Raw genomic sequence first — 8,682 nt, 5'->3', positions numbered from 1 at the left:
GGTAAAAACATTTCATAAGTCTCGAAAGGGCCACAAGATTTATTAATCAAGTATCCATTTGCTGTGGTTCCTTCCCAGTAAAGCTGCTCTATCTTCATATTAATAATGTGAATTTTTAAATCCTTCCCCATCTTATTTTTAGCCTAAATTCCTCCTTCCTAATTCTCAGCCAAATAAAAAAAAATCAATGCATGACATTTAAAAATAATTGATAAAAATACTTCTTGCTCTCCTTACTTTGGAGGTAGATTTAAGATTACACATATATATATATATATAAGGGATGCTTCATGATCTCGAGTACAAAATTATTCTAAAGCACTATACTTTTTAAACATGAGGTGACTAGAAAGGAAAGGATTGAGTTCTTGATATGATTTATTCGCATGATAGAAAAAAATAACTTAACAGTGATAATATGCAGAAATGGGTTTAGATTAGGGCCGATAAAATATGACCTGATCCTCCAATTCAGTTTATGTTCGATCCAGCATAAATAGATTTGGATTTGGATTAAATATATTTAGATTATAAATAGATTGACTCATTTAACCTATTTAACATTTGGTTTGGATTCATATTTTAGGAGTCCGGCCTATTTAACCTGTTTAAATAAATGGATTCACCTATATATCATTTAAATGATAAATGACTTGAACACAACTTGGGCTTGGGCTTGGGCTATTTCTATTCAGAAATCGGGATCGATCATGCTCTAGGCACTCACTCCATCATGAATTCACAATTAAAATTGTCTGTTCACCCTATTTCTCAATTCCTCCAATCCCATGATCCCACCCCCATTGCGATGAGAACTTTTTTTAGAGAGAAAAAAATCAAGATTTTCTTCCTCTCCTCTTGCTCTAGCGCCACCACCATCTATCGAACCTTGTGGTCTGACTCTGGTGGAAGATTTCATTCGGCAATTCATCCAATAGAAGGCCCGCCATGCCAATCTTTTTTCATCCTCTATCATTTTCTTTATTAGTCTTCTTCCTCTGTCATTTTTTTGCCATTGATTTGTTCTAAAGAGGGGCTAAAGTCGATGGACCCATTGATGGGGTTGATGAAGAGGAGGTGGAAGGAGCTGGCAAGGGTGGTGGCGGCAGTGACAACAAGGTGCTTGTGAAGGCTTTATGAGGCACGAAAGGAGAAGATATCAAAGTGGGAGGACCGATTGTTAAGATTTGCAACATCCATAGTGAGAAAGTGGATCTTGATTGGAGGAGGTAGTATTCGTGTCATGGATGACAATCGCGATGAAGAGATTGAAGGCGGAGAAAGAGGATTATTAGAAAATATGTCCTAAAATCAATCGTTTGGACGATTGTGCTCTTTGTAATTTGTATATGAATTATGAAATAATAAAAATTATTTGATATTTTTCAGCACAAAGTATACATCTTTCTTTTTAGAACTCTTGTATTATGATGAAGTCCTTAGAACTATATGACACTCGATAAAGAAAAATTTATCGAATAGTTCTTAAGCATATTCGCGATCAAATGATACGTCATTAAGAGATGATGACATTCATCAAGTGTAGGTCGTTGTATTCCATATAGATTAGTTGTCCTCTTAACCAAAGAGTGTGGAGACACTGATATGGCATACATATGAGATGTAGGGGTATATCGTCACCAAACAAGTGACTCATCTGCGGAGTGCTCTATTGTTAAGAACAGCTCGCGAAGCGTATAGACATAAGTGTCCCTCAGATCTGAGATCACTATAGTGACTTACAAGCAACTCACTATACTTTAGTATCGAACTACCTATATTTCTAATACAGTCACGGAAGACTACTGAGTACAGTCAAGTACTTATGAAGTCTATGTATGGATCAAGATGAGATTGATCCCTCCAGATTACAGAAGTTAATACATCATTGTATTTCAATTAAGTAAAATTTGAGTCTACGTATTCCATGTGATGGATGTGAAAGATTGAAATATAATGTGAATGACTCATCCATGGTTGATAGTTAAACTCTAGATCATCTTCGGGCATTCGAAGTCAAAGGGATGAATTATACGATAACCATATGCATAGATTCTTGAATATTGCTTTGTACTTATTCGATCTATCTGAATATAAAAAATCATTACTTGATGGTAACTTTGATTAGTACAGAAAATGATTTCTGTACTACTGATTTAGTGTTCGAACCTATGGAGTCACACATAAAGTCGAGCAACATAGAAAAGAATTGACCTAAGTCTATAAGTTCAAGTTGAAAGTATGTGACTTGATTGAACGAATAGATTAGCTTAATTGAGAATTAAGTTAAAGATCATATGAGATTAAATAAGTTGACTATGTCTAGCTAGCACTAAATATGAGGTTCAAATTTAATTTTAGAGATGATGATGATCTGATCAATGATTTAAAAAATTTATGAGAGATTAAATTTATATCTTAATTAATTTTAGATTAGATCTGATTTAATTGATTTGCTTGGGTTAAAAATTTAAGTACAACTTGGATCAGAATCCTAATTAGATTAGGATTGACAAGCTCTTCAAATCTGATTCAAATCAAATTCGAATCGAATCCAAAATGATTCAAATCTGAGCCCATTGGTTTAGAACCAAAGAGTCTCAGAGTCCTGAGATTCTCTCTCATATTGGCCGACCATAGGAAAAAATTATGGTGCTATTTTTTTGGCCCAAGAAGTGCGTGCGTGGAGGGTCTGTGCATTCAGATCTTGCGAGGCATTGGATTTAAGTTTTCTTAGAGATTTTGATCTCTACTCCGCTACAAATCAAGGTAAAGATAAATATTATGCAAGCCTTAGAATAGATAATTTTTCAGATACACCCTTACGATCCAATCAAATCGAAAATTTTTTTCTTTAACTGGTATCGAGCAGGAATGATATATGCAATGTATAGTTAATTTTTTTGATATAATTATATAAGATATATGATCAAATTCTTATAATAGATAATAAATCTGATTTAGATATATTAATATAAAATTTATAATTTGGTTTTGACCTAGATTTCAGAAATCAAATCAATAGTTGATTGAAGTTTATTATAAATCTGTTATAACAGAATTTTTTTTATGCAGATTTTTGTTGGATTAACAATCTGATTACATATCTAATTTAAATTAGTTTTAATAAATTTTTTTATGAAATATTTTGGATTAGATGTTAGACATAATCAAGATCTGAATTGAATCTATTTTGATAGATTTTCAGTTCTGATTTCAAACAAAAATCTGCACAACATAAAATCATGTCTAATCAAAATTTTATTTTCTATGCATTCATGTGTGTATTTGAATATTTTTTTATGTGATTTCAAATCTGATTTAAGTGTTTATATGCTGTATAAAACTAAATTTAGATCTAAAATTTATCTGAAATTAATTTGATGCATTGATCTAATTAGATTATATACATAATATGAATGATATGATCATGTTCATATAAATGCATACCTCTTTCATTTATTGTATGGGTAGATGTAATTAAATTTTAAAAATTTAATTTTTAATCTTAGTAGCTCAATACTCGAATTGAGATGATCACCAAGCCGTCCAATTATAAGAGGAAGCAGAAATTGAGTTCCTCTCTTGTCCATTCAATGGATTCTCTTATGATGAGTAGGGATGCCATGTGATCAAGTCTCATAAAAAAGAATAGTGAAAAAAAATTTAAAATTATATTGATAATAAATATATTTAGATTAGATTTAAAATGATTTATGATTAATTATAATTTTAATAAAATAAATTTAGATATAAAAATTATTTTAAGATCTAAATTATATTTTATATATGATGTAATTGATAATGATTTAAAAGTGGTCATGATACATATGATGTATATATAATATTTAGATCAGATTTATGCATATTTAATTATTAAACAAAGATCTAAAAATTAAATTTTAAGATCTAAATTTTTAAAATATATGGTATGCTTCACTTAAAATCCTAGTATAATAGTTATACAAACTGAAACATACGTTTCACATACTTAATTTAGAATTAAGTGAACTAGATTTGAGAATTGAAAATATTAAGATACTTCATAAATCGATGGGCAATGAGTTAGGATGAATCGGATCTTTTAATTAGGTTAGACCTAAGGTTAGAAATAAATATGGATAAATTAAAAAAATTAATTAAATCTAATCAAAAGTTGAGTTAGATTGAATCAGAATTTTTTTAAGATCAATCTCAATAGTTATGTTTGATCAAGTCCATATTTTTGACCATACCAAATAAAGCTGATTATGGCTCAATAGTTTAGCCCGAGTCCTTTGATTGATCGAATCAAAACTAATCGATCAATTGATGTTTGAGATAAGTTTGACAATATTGTCTGACAATATGACTGATGATTTTTAATTGACAGTTTGCTTACTTGACTATTTCGATAGTATCTAAGGCAAGCCGAGGTAGATCCTCTCACTGATCTCACTTATTTAATCAATTCTATAGATTATATTTTGATTAGGTCACAAATTAATTCGAACTGACCTATGCCATTAAGATAAATCAATGTGATCAATTTAAGTGTCTCTAGATTTGACTTATTTATAGTCCTCTTTATGACTTGGTGAAGTTGGTAAGAAGATTTATGACTTATCGATTAATCTCTTCTCTTATTCTCAAATCATTAAATTAGTTTGATTAAACTGGATGCCCTTGGACTAACTTGTGTGTAGTCCTCTTTATGATTTGGTGAAGTCAGTGGGAGGATTTGCCGATCAATTGCTTGTCAAATCATTAAAATCAAATTCTTCAAATTATTAGGTCCTTCAAATGATAATGTTATGGAGATAATAAAGTTATAGCCTTCCATTAAGGTGGATGGTAATGGGTCCAATAATCTAGGTAAATATTGAAGTCACCTTCCATCTGGTGTTTATTTAGATATTAAAATTATCATTCATTATATGATGACTCAGCTGTACTATCTGATGAATGATTGAGTTGGTTGAGTTTAATTTTCTTGGACCTGATCATTCATTAGCTAGATTCACTAAGTATGTTCATATTAATGGTTGGATCTAATCGGAACTTTCAATGGAGGCCTTCGCCAACTGAAAAGGCACTTGGGGTAAAATCAATTACTAAAAATTATTTAGAGAAATAATTGATTGAGAACCTACCTATAGGTGCATATAGATTAGCTGAGCTTTCCTCAGACCCGTATGCAGTCCATGTGACTTTTAATATCCGCTAAAGAATTAAGGTAATTTCTCGAATTGAAGGTAGAACTATCAATTTGTATAAAATAATGAGAAAATTTTTAGACTAAAATCCAAATCTTTAAGATTAATTAATTTATATATTAATTAATTTTTATTTTTTCTTTCAGTGATAGCTAGTAGTTTATTGCTCTGCTCACCGTTGGACAGTGACAAGCGTATAGGACTAAATTTTGATAATTAATATCGAAAGCTGTGAATAGTTTTTGAGCACGAGAGGATCCTATATGTGATCACAGATCCTGCACCTAAAGTACCAGCTTCCAATGCTGATGTAATAATTAGAGATACTTATCAAAAGTAGCTCAATGATTGTATGATAGTACATTGCATAATGAGGGCTACTTTGAGTGACGAATTTAGTTGTAAATTCGATGATGCTCAGCCAAAGAAGATACTTCAAATATTGAACAAGTCTTTTGGCATATTTGAGAATTTATCCTCAACTGGACATCGATCCTCTAAGAGAGGAAGAAAATGCAAGGTGCAGAAAAATCATCCTAATCTTAAGCAGTCTAAGGCAGATCAGAGTCAGATAGAAATAGACAGATCTAGAAAAAAAAATCAGTAAAGAATTGCTAGATAAAATACTTATATAATAACATCTTGTAATTTCTCTATCTGTGTACTACTACCTCGATATTGGATATCGAAAGTCCGATTAATATCTGTAATTCGTTGTAGGGACTTCAGATTAGTAGAGAATTTGAGAAGAACGAATGATTCTTGAATATTGAAGATGGAAGAGCTGTTTCAGTTCTAATTATAGAAAAAGTTTAGCTTGCTCTCAATTCAAATGTTATTGTTTTAGATGATTATCATTATTATCTATTTTTTCTTATGAATGTAATCTCTGTTAGACCTACTGGTTAAAGAGGATTATAGTTTCTCAATAAAAGAACATTTATATGATATCATTATGAATGATGTCACAGTTATGTGTGAATAATTGAAATATGATATTTATATTTTATCATAGCCTATTAGTGTAATATACACATCGAACAAACATCCTAGAATAGATAATATCACAGATTTCTATCTTTGGCATTATAGGTTCGGTCATATTAATAAGAGTAGGATAAACATGTTAACTAAAGAGAAAATCTTCGATATCAATGATTGTGAATCATTATCGATCTGTGAGTCCTGTCTTCTTGAAAAGATGATCAAGTCATCCTTTACTGAAAAGGATGAATGAGTCAATGATGTTCTAGATCTAGTACATAGTGATGTATGTGGACCTATGAATATAAGTATCAGAGGAGGGTATTACTACTTTATTATATTTACTGATGATCTATCGAGATATGGATATATCTACCTTATGAAGTACAAGTCTGAATCATTTAAAATGTTCAAACGATTCCATAATGAGATAGAAAAATAAACTGAAAAGAGTATTAAAATTTTTTGATCTGATCGAGAAAGTGAATACCTTTTCAATGAGTTTTTGATATATCTATGAGAGAATGGGATTATCTCATAATAGATTTTTCTTGGAACACCATAACATAACAAGGTGTCTGAGAGGAAGAATCAAACTCTGTTAGATATGATTCGATTCATGATGGGGTTTGCAAGCTTGTCGATCTCTTTTTGGGGTTATGCTCTGGAGAATGCTTGTTATGTTCTGAACAAAATTTCGAGCAAATCAATTGCAAAGACTCTATATAAGATATGGACTGGACATAGGCCAATACTCTCTTATCTTAGGATTGGGGTTGTCTGACTTATATCAGGCATTTGCAGATTGATAAACTTAGACCTTAGTCTGATAAGTGTTATTTTACAGGATACCCCAAGAAAACTAAAAAATATTATTTTTACCTTCCTAATGAACAAAAGATGTTTATAGGTCTGAAGGCATACTTTTTGAAAAAAGAGTTCCTTAGTTAAAGAACTGATACCACTAAGGTTGAGCTTGATGAAGTTCGATAGATAAAAGAATCGATACAGACAAATAAACCTACAGAACTGAATTTGTAGATCAAATCTAGAGCCCATTGTTGAGGCACCTTTAAGGATATCTGATAGAGTACCGCATCAGCCAAACATATACTATGGTTTCTTGATCTGAGATGGTGATTCTGTTGAATCGATGAAAACGATGAGGATTTGATCACCCATATAGATGCCATACAAAGGTCCGACTCTGAGAAATGGCTTGAGGCTATAAAATTCAAGATAGAGTCCATGGAGATTAATAGTGTATGGACAGTTATTGATCCACCCGAAGAGATTAAACCTATAGGGTATAAATGGATATTCAAAAAGAAAAGGAGTGCATACGAAAAGATGGAGATCTATAAAGCCCATTTGATTGTCAAGGGATATCGTCAACGTTATGGCATTGATTATGACAAGATATTTTCTCCTATAGCAATATAAGTCCATCCAGATTATGCTTGCAATAGCAGCACATTTTGATTATGAGATCTAATAAATGGATGTCAAAACTATTTTTCTTAATGAAGAGCTGGAAGAAGAAGTGTATATAATATAATCTGAAAGGTTCATATCCACAAATGAATCAAAGGTGTGCAAGCTTTAGAGATCTATTTATGGATTGAAGCAGACATCTTGAAATTAGAACATGCATTTTGATAAGGTAATCGAATGTATGACTTCGTTAGAAATAGAGAAGAATCATATATTTATAAATGAGCTAATGATTCTGTAGTCATCTTTTTTATACTGTATGTGGATAACATACTATTAATGAGAAATGATGTTTCTACTTTACAAAGTGTAAAGCTTTGGCTATCTTCATAGTTCTCCATGAAAGATTTGGAAGAAGTATTCTATGTCCTATGGATGAAAATCTATAGAGATAGATCTAAGAGGCTGCTTAGATTATTTCAATTTATGTACATAGATATCGTACTGAAATGGTTCAGCATGAAAAATTTTAAGAAAGACTATCTTCCAATAGGTCATGAAATTACTTTCTCTAAGAAAGATTATCTGACAACTCTACAAGAGAGAGAGCGTATGAATAGAATGTTATATGCTTTGGCAGTGGGATCTATCATATACGTCATGACATGTATAAGACCGAATATGGCACACTCACTAGGGATAGTGAGTAGATACCAATCTGATTCGGATGAGAACTATTGAAAGGTTGTAAAAACAATCCTTGGATATTTAAAAAATACTAAAGACTAATAGCTTATCTATGGAGGTACTGACTTGAAACTTATGGGATATACTGACTTCAACTTTCAGTCAGATCATGATGACAACAAAAGCGTGTCGGGTTATGTATTTATTCTGAATGAAAAAATGATCTGCTGAAAAATTTCAAATAGCATACCATAACCGATTTAGATGCTAGGTGGAATACATTACGATATCCGATGCTGCCAAAAAAGCGATCTAGTTGTGAAAGTTCATCAGCGAGCTTGGAGTGACATCCTTCATTGATGGTCATGTTCTACTGTACTGT

This window comes from Elaeis guineensis, chromosome 16 (assembly GCF_000442705.2).
Source record: "Elaeis guineensis isolate ETL-2024a chromosome 16, EG11, whole genome shotgun sequence".
Classification (NCBI taxonomy): Eukaryota; Viridiplantae; Streptophyta; class Magnoliopsida; order Arecales; family Arecaceae; genus Elaeis; species Elaeis guineensis.
This window is presented reverse-complemented; position numbering follows the sequence as displayed.